This window comes from Neofelis nebulosa, chromosome 17 (genome assembly GCF_028018385.1).
Source record: "Neofelis nebulosa isolate mNeoNeb1 chromosome 17, mNeoNeb1.pri, whole genome shotgun sequence".
In the NCBI taxonomy this organism is placed as follows: domain Eukaryota; kingdom Metazoa; phylum Chordata; class Mammalia; order Carnivora; family Felidae; genus Neofelis; species Neofelis nebulosa.
Window position 1 is genome coordinate 57485332 of NC_080798.1, and position 14993 is coordinate 57500324.

The window sequence follows — 14993 nt, forward strand, 5'->3', positions numbered from 1 at the left end:
GTTTAAGTCGTCCGCAGCCAGCCATATTTTAACTTTTCAGAGCAGCAGCAGCTTGTTTGGGACATAACTCACAAACGCCGCGAACCCCGGTTGCTATCGCTTTGAACCGCTGCTGACAAATGTGTTTTGGGTGACCGCGGGTGTCGACAGGCTTTGCACAGGAGAGCGATGCAGTGCTTTACAGCTGCAAGACAGCCCCTCTGGCGGCCACACACCCCCACCGGGGACCTCAGCTCCTCCGGCCACTGCTCATTGGATCAGGGCCACACGTCAGCCTGAGAATCTGGAAACGGAACGCAGAGCCTCTCAGCCTCTGCTCACAGGGCCCGCGAGCAGGGAGATGCGAGATGGCCACGCGCTCCCGCTCACCCAGCAAATGCTCTGGGCCCGACTCTGCTGCAGAGACCCCAGAGAGAGAGCAAGGCACGTGTGGTCCCTCCTTTCAGGGAGCTCGCGTCTTCGTGGGGAGGAGAAGATGCAAAAATCATTGAGAGCTCAGCCGGGAGGTATGTATTGGCGGGGCGTGCCGTGGTGACAGAGGAAAGAAGGGGTGGGTGGGTGGTAGAGTGAGGGGGGTGGTATTGGTGAGAATCCACCTCTTTGGGATGGCCAGCTGAAGAGTGAGAGCATGGGTCCGGGCTAGAGGGCGCATGTGCAAATGCCCTGAAGTCAGCAGGCGGAAAGAGCCTGGCACACCCGAGTGGCTGAGAGATGCCAAGTGTGACTGGGGCCTCAGGGGGAGGCAGGGTGGTGGCAGGTGGTGAAAAGGCGGAGCTAGAGGCACCTGGCTGGCTCAGTTGGTTGAGCGCCTGACGCTTGCTTTTTGGCTCAGGTCATGATCTCACGGTCGCGGGATCGAGCCCTGTGTTGGGCTCCACGCTGAGCGTGGAGCCTGCTTGAGATTTTCCCTCCCTCTGCCCCTCTCCCGCGCGCTCGCTCTCTCTCTCTCTCTCTCAAATTAAAAATGAAAAAACAAAAAAAATAGATGGTTAAACTGGAAGGATCAGAACCCAAAGGGTCATGTAGGCCATGGTTTGGAGTATACATTTGATTTCGAATGCAGCCGCAAACTACCACCTGCCATTAAGCGAGGGAAGAATTATGTGACCCCTGAAGATTTGCAGAACAAAGTACAAGGTGTCTTGGAAGAGGGGGCAGGGAAGGAGTAGGGAATGGTTATAGTTCCTTTACTGTCACTTCCGTGTCCTCCACGGCTATTGAGATTTTCCACTTCTTCTTGGGTCAGTTCTTTTAAGCTTTTGACGCGTAACGTATGTACAGAGAAGTGAACCTATCCTAATGAGTTTTCTATAAGTAAACGCACCCCTGTAACCGGCATCCAGATGAAGAAACAGAACATTACTTACCACCCCCAACCCCCTTATATCCCAGCCACCACCGCCACCACCACCGCCCCCCCCCCCCCGCCCCGCCAGCCTCCGACTGACCACTGTCCTGACTTCTAACAGCAGAGGTCAGGTTCGACAGTTTCTAAACTTTATAGGATGGGATTACACAGCCCGTACCCTTTCGCTTCTTTGCTTTCTTCCACTTCAGACTGTGATTGGAAATTCGCCCTTACTGTTGATGGGGTTCAAGTTGCTCATTCTCTTTAGAATATTTCATGGGGTGACAATCCATGCTTTATTTACGCGTGGCACCATTGACGTGGTGGACAGACTCTAAGGTGGTCCCGTGATGCCCACCTCCTGTGTTTGTGCCTCTGTGTGGTCCCCTCCTCTTGATAGTAGGCAGGGTGTGTGATGTGATTCTAGCCAATAGAAGACAGCAAGGGTAATGGAATCCATTTCCATGATTACCTTACAGAGGATTGTGACCTCCATTCTGCAAGCAGACTCTCCCCCTTGCTGGCTTTGATGAGGCAGTGGCATTTTGGGGAGGCCGATGTGGCAAGCCTAGGAACTGTGGCCTAGGATGGCCTCTTGTGACTAGGGATGGCCTCCAGCTGACAGCCAGCAAGAAACTGAGGCCCGGGGTTTTACAAAGATCTAAATTCTGCCAGCAGCCACGTGACCTTGGCAGTGACCCCTTCCCGGCTGAGCTTTGAAATGAGACCACTGCCTGGCAGACACCTGGACTGCAGCTTTGCGAGATTCAGAAGCAAGGTCCATTCCCAAATGCCTTCATCACAGAATCTGCGGAATATAAAATGCGTGTCGTCTCAAGTCACGAATTTTGTGGCAATCTGTCATGCAGCCTATAATAGGAAACTAATATTAGGGACATTTGGGCAGCATCCAGGTCTGGGCTTTTAAAACCCGGGCTGCTATGAACATTCCGGGACATGTCTTTTGGTGAACATATGCGAGCACTTCTGTTTGGCATATCCCTAGGACGGAACTGCAGGGTCATATGGGACGCATATGTTCCGCCTGAGGAAATTCTGCCAACAGTTTTCCCAACCCAGTTATGTTTGCGTTGGTGAGGACGGGCTTCAAACCCAGGTACGCACAGCTCGAAAGCTCCATGTTTTCAACTGCCATGTTTGCTTTCTAAGCTATATGAGGGGCGATCTCACAACAAGGAAATAAACACCTCTTCCTGGTAATTTTCTATGAGCAAAGCTTCTGTGTGTAAAGTACTTGAAGGCAATAAAACATACTTGTATATCTCATTATGTATCACATAATATCTCCTATCTCATTGAATTTCCACAACAGTCCATTAAGGGAGGTGTTATTGTTATTGTGCATTTCCAGATGGGAGCACTGGGCCCAGCCACGATGCAAGGGAGTCCCCTGAGACCGGACGCCCCCTGCTGGTCCGGTGCCACATGGGAAGGCTGACGTCAGATCTCCTCTCTCCCGGGTCTGGACTTTGCTCTGCGCCATGACGCTTTTTTCCTTTTCTCTTCCTTTCTTTTTTTTTTTTTTTTTTTTTTTAAGTTTTTATTTATTTTTGAGGGGGGGGAGGGCATAAATGGGGGAGGGGCAGAGAGAGAGGGAGACACACAATCCGAAGCAGGCTCCAGGCTCTGAGCTGTCAGCCTCCATTCTTTTTCTTTCTCTCTTCCTTTTTAAAGAGATGGTGGCCTGCGTCTGGATGGGGGGGAGGGGCCCGTAGCAAGGAGATCCAAGAATCCAGGATCCGCATGCATACATCCGGATGTAAACGTTGGTCGGGAGCCAGTGCCTCGCGGCAATCCTGTCTGTTTATTTGACACTGCAGGTCTCATAATTGTGCGTTTCAGGGTCTCGTGAAATAAATCCCAGGTCTCAGAAGCGCCCTCTGTTTCTCTCATCAACAAACGTTTGTAGGGTGTCTTAGAGCGGATCCTCACCACGACTGGATGAGAACGTGGTTGCAGTGGCTACACATTTATTTCCAGGCGGTTCAGAAGGAGCCCCTACGTGTAAACTCGAGTGGCGGGCAAAGCGGGAGGGAGCACTCCGACTGCGTGCTGCGCTCTCAGCCGCAGAGTGGCCGGCGCAGCCTGAAGGAGGTCAGGCCTCGGGCTCACGGACCTCTGTCCCCAACTGACACACCGGTGACCCTAAGGCTGAGGAACAGATCAGCCGGAAACTCTGACTTCAAACAACCAATGAGAGTTTGCTTTTCACCGTCTAGGCGGCAGGAATTTGGGAGGGGCTCCCCCGGGCAGTTCTGGCTCCCGGCCCTCCTGTGGTTCCAGTCCAGGAACAGGAAGGAGATTGGAGTGCGTGGTGGCTGGCCAGGCCTCTCTGTCCCTCCATGTAGTCCCAGGGCCTCTCTCTGGGCTCCCTCCCAGCCTGGTGGGCTCAGGGGTTGCCCTGCCTACCTGGCAGCGGGGAAGAAGCGCCTCGCCCTTTATGCCCCAGGCTTCAGTTCCATCACGTTCTGATGGTCACAGGACAGCGATCGGCTCCGTCTCCGAGCCCCGTGGGAAGCAGGCACTGAGACAGAGTTAGGGGCCCACGAGATTGCTCGGGGGTAACACCAAGGGAGAACAGGGCACAGGCAGGATGTCTGGGGAAAGCCTTCCGACCACAGGGTGGACCTGACACCTGGAAGGGAAGGGGCAGGGCGAGCCTGGGACGCCAGTGCTGAATGGCCGGTGGCCGCCCACCCAAGCTCCTGCTCCAGGGCAAGGCTGCGTGCAGGGAGGAGGCCACTGCGTAGCCCCGCGCCCTGCTGAGGGGCCGGCAGGGCTGCCCAGGAAGAGCTTGGCCTTGGCTGGAGAGCTGGGCGCAGGCCGCAGGTGCTCCCTGTTGCAGGTGTTACTGGACCGCGGTCCGGGCCTCTGGATGTGCAACTTTCTTCAAGGCAGAGCCGAGCCGAGCCGCAAGCCGCGAACCTGTGGACGCCACGCAGCGCCAAGGGACGGGGACTTAGGCCCCGCCCCTTGGTGGGAGTCACCAGATGCCGGACCAACAGACTGGACAGGAGTTGTCAAATGCGGCCATCTGGGGGACGCGCCACTGTCGCAGCCCGTGTTGAGCACACGGAAACGTGCCCTACCGTAGAGAAGAACCTCTTATGGCTTGGAATCAGCTGGAATGGGCTCAAATCCTGGCACGCCCCCTGACTAGCTGTGTCACTGCGGGCAAATTCACAACCTCTGGGTTTTGCCATCTGTAAAATGGGGAAAGTAAGCCCCTCCTTCACGAGGTCGTCTGAGAATTCAGTGAACCCCATGGCACCTTCCCTGGCGTGTAGTCAGTGCTCAGAGGGGGTGAAGATCATCATTATTATTACTAAAACCGCATAATCCTGGTTGGAAGTGAGTTTGACTGTAACTTGGGTCTTGGTGAGAACACCGAGTTATCAAGAGGAGATTGAATTATATTTCAGTTATTAAGGCAGCAAAGCAGAGACTTTGTTAAACACTAGAAGTGGTGGCTCGGGCTCTCGGAACTCTCTAGAAGAGAAGCTTCTGCAACCTTGTCCCACCCGGGCGGAGAGCTGGCGCACAGGAGATGCTCTGCACACGTTCACGGCCTCAAATCGCATCTAATGAAGGATGAAACATAGCTTTCTCAAAGACGCACAAAATTTTGAGCCAGATGAATATAGGTTTTCTTTGCCATCCAAAATGGAAATGGGGGAAAGATGGCTTTTTCTTATTATTAAAAGTCCTGCATACTCGTAATTTTTTTTTTATTTCAGGCAAAAAAAAAAAAAATTCAGGCAACTCAAAAATATATTTAAAAGATCGTTTAAAAAAAAAAGTCATCTCCCAGAAATAACGGCTATCAACATTTTGATGAACTTTTTTTTCAAGTGCTTTTTAACAAATAAGAATAGAAGCATGGTATAAGAGTGCTAATACCCCAGTCAGCATCCACTGGTGCTCTCTGAAGGGTACTGTCACCACCGCACCCATTTTACAGATGAACAAGTTGAGGCTAAAGAGGGGGAAGTACCTTGCCTGTGGCTGCCGTCGGCAAGTGGTGGCTCAGGATTTGAACACGGGGAGTAAGACTTCGTGTCCTCTGTCTTCACCACCTAACCTCTCTCCTGCCTTCCGAACCAGGTAGGGGGAAGAAGTGGAAATACGTTAACTGAGTGCTTTTTCGTACTTTTTTCCTACTGTTCCTCACGGCGCTGAAATGTCAACCCTTTAGTTAAGGTAGAGACGTGTCGTCTTGTGTTCCACCGAGGAAATAAAGCTCAGGGAAGTTAAACAAGTCTCCTGGAGCCTCACGGCTCATAAGACAACCATCACTGCAGCCCTCACCTGCCTCATGCGGAAGCTTGTTCGCGCTGCGGTAACACAAGCTTGTTCCTGTCCACGCTGGGGTCCTGTGGGTAGGTCCCACCACGTGTCCGAGAGGCTGCAGTCTTACCAGCAAGAGGCTGACCTTCAGAGTCAGCAGTCACAAGCATGGCCGTGTGTCACATGGACTCTGGAGCCAGACTTCCAGGGCAACCTCGGGCAAGTGATTTAACCTCTCTGTGCCTCAGTTTACCTTATCAGTAAAAACGCAGATAAAAACGGAACTTACCTCTCAGCACTGTTGCGAGAGCAAAGCGAACGGGTTCATGGGAAGTGTGTGGGACATCGTGTCCGGCACCTAATAAGTTCGATACCAAGCATTACCTATTCTTAACCACTTTTTGAAGTTTATTTATTTATTTTGAGAGAGTGGGCGAGGGACAGAGAGAGAGAGGAAGAGAGAGCATCCCAAGCCGACTCCGCGCTGTCAGCAAGGAACGGGACGGGTGGTGTGGTCCGAACCCACGAACCCTGAGACCACGACCTGACCCGAAACCAAGAGTCGGACACTTAACCGACTGAGCCACCCAGGCCCCCTGTCTATCCTTGTATTAACAGACACCAGAGTCTGATACAAAACGTATTTTCCCATTGCATTTCCTCTTGGAGCAAGCAAAGGAAACCTTGGAAGGTATGTGAGTTTCCTACGGCTGCTCTAACGAATGACCACGAAGTCCCTGGCTTATAGCAACACAGATTCATTCTCTGACAGTTCAGGAGGTCTGAAGCCCAACCCTGGTCTCACTGGGCTGGAATGGGGAATCTGTTCCCCTGCCCGTCCCAGCTTCTGGAGGTGCCCGCTTCTTCCTTAGGCTGTGGCCCCTCCTCCGTCTTCCTGCACAGCACCTTCAAATCTCTCTCCAGCTCTGATGTTCCGGCCTCCCTCTTCCATCGAGATGACTTAGGACAACCTCCCTGTCTCAAGGTCCGCTCATCAGCAACCTTAATTCCACCTGCAGCCTTACTTCCCCTTTGCCCTGTGACCTAACATAACCACGGGCTCCGGGGATTCGGATTTGGGCATATTTGGTGGCACATCTTTCTGCCCACCTCGGAACAGTAGTGGGGTCCCTTCCCTCCTGTCTCCATTCACTTCTCCTTGCTCAGGCCTCCCCACCAGCGCCCTGAGCCCCTCGTTCCTGACACCTCTTGAGACAGCAAAGAGGTCCCAGTCTGAACTGTCTCCAGTTCCCCTGTTGTCGGAATGTAGCATCTACAAATAATCAAAGGGCTGATACTGACCACCTTTCTTAGCTTGACTCCCAGGAGTGTGTTCCGGGCTCTGTGGGGGTGCCGACCCCCCACGCCCAGTCACCGTAATTCTGTTTCTTCGCCCAGTGGCTCCGACAGCAAGGTGTTTGTTAATTGCTACCAAATTAGAACCTGCTTCCAGTCATTCAACAACATATATACCTAATACACGTTAAGCGGCTACTATGTGCCAGGCGACAGAAATGTAAAGAGAAATGAGACACGGACCCTGCCGTCCCGGAGCTCAGTGTTGGAGTAATAGATCGGGGAGGAAGGCAGACATGTATAAAAACCTGATGGCTGTTACTTAGTACAGTGGGCCCCCGCAGCCCAACAGTTTCGCCCACAGGCATTGGCCCCCATGGTTTCCAGCATGGCTGTACCTTAGATTCACCTAAGGCTTTGCTATTCAGAATCCCAATGCCCGGGCCTCGCTCTAGGATGTACGGCCTGGGCATCAGTATTAAAGCTCCTGGGTGGCTCCAAGCAGTATGAGAACCAGTGCCAACAGTATGCCCCCAGGTTCTAATTTAATTGGACCTGATGGAGTCTGGGCATGGGATATGCTTAAAACTCCCCTACGCGATTCTGAAGTATAGCAAAGCTTGAGGAACACAAGTCTAGAGCAACGATTCTCAACAGCGGAGGGCCGTTTTGTCCTCCGAGGGACATCTGGCCATGTCTGGAAGCATATTTGGTTGTTGCAATGGGGTGTGCTACTGGCATCTAGTGGGTAGAGGCCAGGGATGTTGCTAAATATCCTACAATCCCCACCCCCACCCCCCGCCCATGCATGGTCCATCCCCAAGTGTGTAATCGTGTCAAGACTATAAGGTGTCCAGAGAGACCCTTGCACCCGTGCCCCAGGACTAAGACACATGTCTAAAGATGTTCATAGGACAGTGTAACGGCGAAAACAGATCAACCTGGATACAACCCAAATGCAGAGGTGAATCTGCATTAGCATATTCATAGCACGCACAACTTCAGGAAACCATTCGAGACACATCAGGGGTGAGAGAACAGAGGCTTCCCTGGGGGGAGACAGAGGGGAGTCCCCAGAACTGAGGCTGCATTTCCAGCTAGCACCAGTGAGTTGATGAGTCTCTTTCTTTCTAGGATTTTTGGTGAGTTTGCCATTTCCTGGGGAAGTTTATCCTATTTGGTCTCTTTCGGTAATGTGGGCAACTCCAGTAAAGGAAAAAAAAAAAAAAATCAGTATTCATGGAAGTATTTCCTGCGGTATAATTGATATATACGTAATAGAAAAAAAATTAGAAACCATGTAAATATCCAGAAATGGCAAAGTGATTAAGACATTATGGTACATCAACTCAATTGAATGTTATGAAGCCATTAAAAAGGATAATTAGGAAGGTGATTTAGAAACGTAGGAAATTTTTGTGATATGATGGGAAGTGAAAAAAACAGGAAGTAAACAGCACAAACACAGTGATTACAACTCAGAAAAATATGTTGGCCTGTGGACAAATACTGGAAGGATTTGCAGAAATAAAGACTGTCGTAATTAGGATGCTAGAATTATGGGTTGTTTTTTTTTCCTAAAACTTTCTTTAACGCTATTTTTTTATACTCAAAATCTTTTGGGACCACTGCCTAGCCCATATCCTTGTCTGCTGAACACTGAATCCTGCTCAGCCCTGTTTGGTCCCTGAGACCCTGTATCCCACCCTGGGCACCTGTTCCTAGCTGGACGAATCACATTCTCTCTACTGATTGGCTAGAGAGGACTCAAGATGCTAATCCCTCTGGGATAGTCTGTCTTTTTTTTTTTTTTTTTGAGATAAAATTCACATAAAATTTACCATTTTAAAGTGTGCAATTCAGTAGAGTTTAGTACACTTACAATGTTATGCAATCATGGCCACTATCTAATTAAAGAACATTTTCATCACCCAAGAAGGAAACTCCATACCCATTGGCAGTCACTCCCAATTCTCCCCTCCCCCAGCCCTAGGCAACCATTAAATTTACTTTCTGACTCTGTTGATTTGCCTGTTCTGGATATTTCATATACATGGGACCATACAGTATGTAGTTTTTATATCTGGCTCCTTTCACTTGGCATAATGTTTTCAAGGTTCATCCATGTTGTAACATGTATCAGTGCTTTGTTTTTTTTATGGCTGGATAGTATTCCATTCATCCACTCATGGACATTTGGGTTGTTTCTTTTGGGGGCTATTATGAATAATGCTGCTATGAACATTCATGTACGAGTGTTTGTGCGAGCAAATGTTTATATTCTCTCAAGTACCTAGGAGTAGAAATGCTGGGCTTATAGGGTAACTCTTTGTTGAACTATTTGAGGTACTCCCAAAGTGATTTCTAGAATAGCTCTATCATTTTACATTCCCACCAACAGTGTATGAGAGTTCCAATTTCTTGACATCCCCACTATTTCTTTTATTGTTGTTGTTGTTGTTATTATTATTATTATTATTATTATTATTATTATCTTAGTGGCTTTAAAGTGATATTTCATTGTGGTTTTGATTTGCATTTCCCTAATGATGTTGACCATCTTTACATGTGCTTATTGGTTATTTGCATATCTTCTTTAGAGAAATGTTTATTCACATCCTTTGCCCATTTTTTTTCATGTTTATTTATTTTTGAGACAGAGACAGAGCATGAACAGGGGAGGGGCAGACAGAGAGGGAGACACCGAATCCGAGGCAGGCTCCAGGCTCTGAGCTATCAGCACAGAGCCTGACACGGGGCTCGAACTCATGGACCGGGGGATCATGACCTGAACAGAAGTCAGATGCTCAACCTACTGAGCACCCCCGGGCACCCCTTCACGTGAATTTTAGATTCAGCTCTTCCATTTCTGCAAATTGGAGCTTTGAAAGGAGTTGCAGAGAATCTGTAGATGAATTTGGCCAAATATTGCCACCTTAACAATCAATATTAAAGCTTCTAATCCATTAACAAGGGACGTCATTCCGTTTATGGAGGTATTTCCACAATGCTCTGCAGTCTTCAGTGTGCAGACCTTAAGCTTCCTCGGTTACATTTATTCCACCCCCCCTTTTTCTTTCTTTTTTTTTTTTTTTTTTGATACTCCAGTAAAGTGAACTGTTTCCTTAATTTCATGTTTGGCTTAGGGAAGTCTTTTGAACCAAGAGCATGAGCAGGGAGGAGGCGCCAGGATGGCTCAGTCGGTTAAGCATCCAACTGTTGATTTCAGCTCAGGTCATAGTTTCACGACTTATGAGATCAAGCCCCTCACTGGGCTCTGTGCTGACAGCATGGAGCCTGTGTGGGCTTTTCTCCCTCCCTCTCTCTCTGATCCTCTCCCCTGATCTATCTCTCTCTCTCTCTCTCTCTCAAAATAAATAAATAAACATTAAAAAAAAAAAAAAAAACCTGGATGGTAACACCTAGAGAAAAACGAGTCTGAACACAGATAAAGGCAGAAAGCAGAAATGACATGAAAAGGAAGGCAGTTCCAAGAGAGAGATTGAGAACTGTCCTTAGGGCAAATGCTTAAGCGAAATAAATTTGGACACCAGGCTCCTGGGTAAGTAGGAGTATCCCAGGCTGGAGGAGAGCACAGATGTGGCCAACGTGGCCAAACACCAAAGAAGCCCATCTAAACCAGACCTGCTCCTTAGCAGCTGGTGACAAGTTTTCTCCACTTCCTTGGTAAAGAGGAACCGGGGTGTGCTCCCAAGGCCAGGTCTTCAGGGTGCTTAGTGTGTCTCTGTTTTTCCAGAATGAGCCAAATGTAATTTCCACGTGCCCTGTGAGATCAGGCATGTGCAACAAAGCCTGGTCTCATAAAGAACTACCTCCCAGGGGGCGCCTGGGTGGCTCAGTCAGTTGAGCGTCTGACTGTGGCTCAGGTCATGATCTTTCAGTTTGTGAGTTCGAGCCCCCCATCGGGCTTGCAGCTCTCAGCGCAGAGCCCGCTTCGGCTCTTCTGTTCCTCCACCTCTGTCCCTCCCCTGTTCGTGCCCTGTCCCTCTCAAAAATAAATCAAAGCATTAAAAATTAAAAAAAAAAAAATAGAACTACCTCCCAGGATTTTTATATCAAAATACTTGCACTGGAGGGTTCCACCTATGAAATTCTGGCCCTTACAGATATTCAACTGGGGGCTCCACTCCTCTCTCCCTTGAACAACAGATACTGTGTTTTCATTGAAGTGAAATGAAGTCACATCTTAGTGATAATGCCTCCAGCCTTTGGGGGTGGGGGACGCGGCTCGGTGTGTTATATTCCTTCCATAAAGGTAGTGGGTTAGGGAAACAGAGAAGGAAGAAGTGAAGGGAGTTCAGAGCCTGACTTCCTAGAGGACAAAACAAATCTCTCGTAATAACTGTGGCTATTGGGGCACCCGGGTGGCTCAGCCGGTTAAGCCTCCGACTTCGGCTCAGGTCATGATCTCACAGTTCGTGGGTTCGAGCCCCGCATCGGCCTCTGTGCTGACAGTGTGGAGCCTGGTTGGGATGCTCTCTGTCTCTCTCTGTCTCTCTCTGCCCTCCCCCTCCCTCAAAATACATAAATAAATAAAAATAACTGTGACTGTTGGAAAATCATTTCAAAAGAAAATGTGTTTTTATCATCCTGGCATTTGCTCAAGGATGTGGCTTTGGGTCAGCCAGCCCCCCAGCCCTGCCCGCGCTCCGCCCCCCCGCCCCAGCTGCGTCTCCCCACACCTATTTCAGGATCCCAGGAAGAAGCTGCACAGGAATCACAGGGTCTCAGAGTCATGGGGAGATAATCCTGCCCCGGGGTCAGGGGGTCAACACACTGCTTCCTTTTGGACCCGTGCAAATAGACAGCCACCCCAGAGCATTTCAGTCTCAGTCACTCACAACACTTTACTTCATTCATTTACTTACAACAACGTAGCTAAAATGTTACGGTCTTTACTGCCTGCTCTATGCTTGAAGGGAATTGTTTCAGTTAACCCCCACAAGGCTGTGAGATAGGTATTGCTGTCATCTACCTCTCTCAGGTGTGGAAATAGCCTTTAGAAAGTGGCAAAACCTACTACCGGTGAGGAAACTGATCAGGCCCAGGACACATGCTCACAGCCTCCTGCTGACCTCAGAGCCGGTGATGCTCTCCCGCCTGCCTTGCTTCCCTCTGCAAACGTGGCTGCTCCAACAGTCCCCATCACAATCCCCCAGTCTCTTACTGGCCAAAAGACTCTAGAGCAGGAATTTTGAAGCTGAGTCCCAGCCACCGTCAGAGATGGTTCTCTGCGTCTCCTCACCTGCGTCTCCTTCGTGGGGCCCGATATCGTCCTGGACCCTGCGCCTATCTCCTGGTCCTGCTGATTGAGTGCCAGAAGTCTGATCCCCTCTGTCATCAACCCATTCAGCAGATCAGGTATTCATCAGTAAAAACTGCTGGGCCAACTTGCAACGTGGATGGATATTGCAGAGGCGCCCTCCACAGGGCTGGCACCAGGATATGCTCCCAGCAGCAAGTTAGAGGGTGCTTGTTTCCACACAGCCTGGGAGCATGGGGGTTTATCAACTTTCTGATCGTTCCAACCCGAAAAATGAAAACTGGTAGCTCAGTGGAGTTTTAACTGGCCTTTTTAAAATTATGAACGTAGTTGAGCACTTTTCATGTTTTTAAGAGCTGTTTCACTTTCTTCTCATATTCCTGATCATATCCTCTCTCCGCTTTTCTGCTGGATTGATGGTCTTCCCACATTGCCTTCTAGTTTTTTATGTATTAGGGAAATTAGCTGTTTGTATGCAATATACCTTGCAAATATTTTTCCAAGGTAGTGTTTGTCTTTTGATCTTGTTTCTAAGCATAAGGAATTTTTATTTTATTTTAACATATTAATTTTTGAGAGAGACAGAGCATGAGCAGGGGAGGGGCAGAGAGAGAGGAAGACACAGAATCCAAAGCAGGCTCCAGGCTTTGAGCTGTCAGCACAGAGCAGGTTCAAACACACAAACCGCAAGATCATGACCTGAGCCAAATTCAGATGCTCAACCGACTGAGCCACCCAGGCGCCCCGAACTTTAAAAAAAAAAAAAAATTTTTAATGTTTGTTTATTTTTGAGAGAGAGAGAGAGAGAGAGAGAGAGAACACAAGCGGGGAGGGGCAGAGAGAGGTGGACACAGCATCCAAAGCAGGCTCTGTGCTGATAACAGCGAGCCTGATGTGGGGCCCGAACTCATGAACCATGAGATCATGATCTGAGCCAAAGTGGGACACTCAACCATCTGAGCCACCCAGATGCCCCCAGTATAAAGAACTTTTTAAAAAAGTTTATGTACTTAACTTTATCAATCTCTCTTTTATGTTCTGTGCCATGTCTCGAAGGACCTTTCTCTCTCTGATGTTACTTTACTTTTATTCCATTTTGTAAAAGTCTAAATCCTTAGGCCATCTAGAATTTATTTAATACAGTCTGAAGTTAGGCAGGGTTCTTGTGAGGATTGAGATCATGTGTTTACGTGCCAGAAGGGCAGAGGACATATAGTACGTGCTCAGTAAAGTGCTTTTATTAGCATGCAGAGGAGGGTAAAGGGCATAGCCAGTGCCTGCACACGTCTCTCTCCTCAAAGACATATCGGGGACATCCGAGGGGCTTTAATGGGACATCAGTTACCACTGTGTGACTAAGAAAGAAAGGGGTCCTCTCTCTGGTACCCACAGATCACAAGGTGCCCTGTATATCCCCAACAAGAAAGCCCCTTCCCCAAAGCCCACTATCCACCCTCTGATCTCAGCAGGCTCTTTGATGCTGTCCTTCATCCTTTGTACCTAGAGGAGGCTTCTCTTTTTAAAGGGCACAGTGAGCTCTTGGCTGGATTTTCTTTTGGACTCTGCTCTACTTGGCATCAGGCCCTGCAAACTCCCGCCAAACACTCACTAACCGTGGTGGAACTCTCACTCGTGTAAGGAGAGACTGAAATAGATGTGTGTTTGGAGGCTTACAAACTGAGTGTGATTCCACCACCGCTGATACCAACAAGGCCACCGACAACTGCATTTCCTGCCCTGTCTTGTGTTTTAAGAATGGGTTCCAAAATCTACAATTCTGGGAGCCACCAGGCCACAGAGAAATAGAAATGAGGTGGGAAGAACAACAGATGTGGCTAGAAGGGAGAGCAGGGGCTGTTGGTGAGGGCTCTGCCTGTTACGCTAAAGCATTTGGTTTTTGAACAAGTGAATGACACGCCTAAGTGGATAATCTAGAAAGTTCACTCCGCAGCTGATGCAAAGAATGGATTGGAGGACTGAGCTTGGAAGCAAAGAGGTTACTGCAGTGGCCCCGGTGAGAAGTGACATGGGCTGTAGGCGCGGGGGGCCAGACAGAAGGAATGAATTCAGGAGTCCAATTTGTCGTTATGTTCTCCTGTCCGTTAGACTGTAAACTCCATGAGGCACCATCGGGTCTGTCTGGCTCATTCTGTTAGCCCCGTGCCGAGGACAGGACCTGGCACATACCAGGTAGTTCATAAACACCCTGTTGAATAGATGAGTGATCGAGGACTTAGGAAGGAGGGACAGGTTGGGGACTAAGACGGTTAGGAAAGCCCCGTTTGGCGCATCCATGAAAAGCTCTGCAGCAGGCAGCTGTAAAGCTAGGTCCCGAGCTCCGGACAGAGGAGGGCTGCGGCCGTGGGAGTCACCTGTATAATCAGACCCTGGCAACGAACTGAGAGCGCCTAGGCAGGAGGTAAGACCAAGGCTACCCTGCCAGTGAATTACCACGCAGGTTCCGTGGCTCCTCCCCAGACGTGATGGACCAGGAATCCGCAAGTGTAGCGCCTGCACGTAGCAGAGCAGGGGAGACGCAGGCAGCAGAGCAGGTGGGGCAAGAGGACAGCGGCAGGGGAGGTGACTTTGGGTGGCGAAGGGACGAGGCACGCCCGCGTCTCCGCCCCGCCGGGACCTTTGGTAGCACTTGGCTCCGCGCCGCCGCCACCCCCCGCCCTCCGATTGGCCACCGTCCCGCCCGCGCCCCCAGCTTCGGCCAATGGGGACGGCGCGCGCCGGAAGCCGGAAGCCCCGCGG

At 49.8% G+C, this 14993-nt stretch overlaps 1 long non-coding RNA gene across 1 annotated transcript; it reads left to right on the top strand.

Moving 5' to 3' along the window:
- Positions 1 to 228: 228 nt before the first annotated feature.
- On the top strand, positions 229 to 2635 carry LOC131500220 (uncharacterized). Its single transcript, XR_009256187.1, has 2 exons — positions 229 to 506; positions 1828 to 2635. It is a non-coding gene; the product is annotated as an uncharacterized LOC131500220 (long non-coding RNA).
- The last annotated feature ends 12358 nt before the right edge of the window (positions 2636 to 14993 follow it).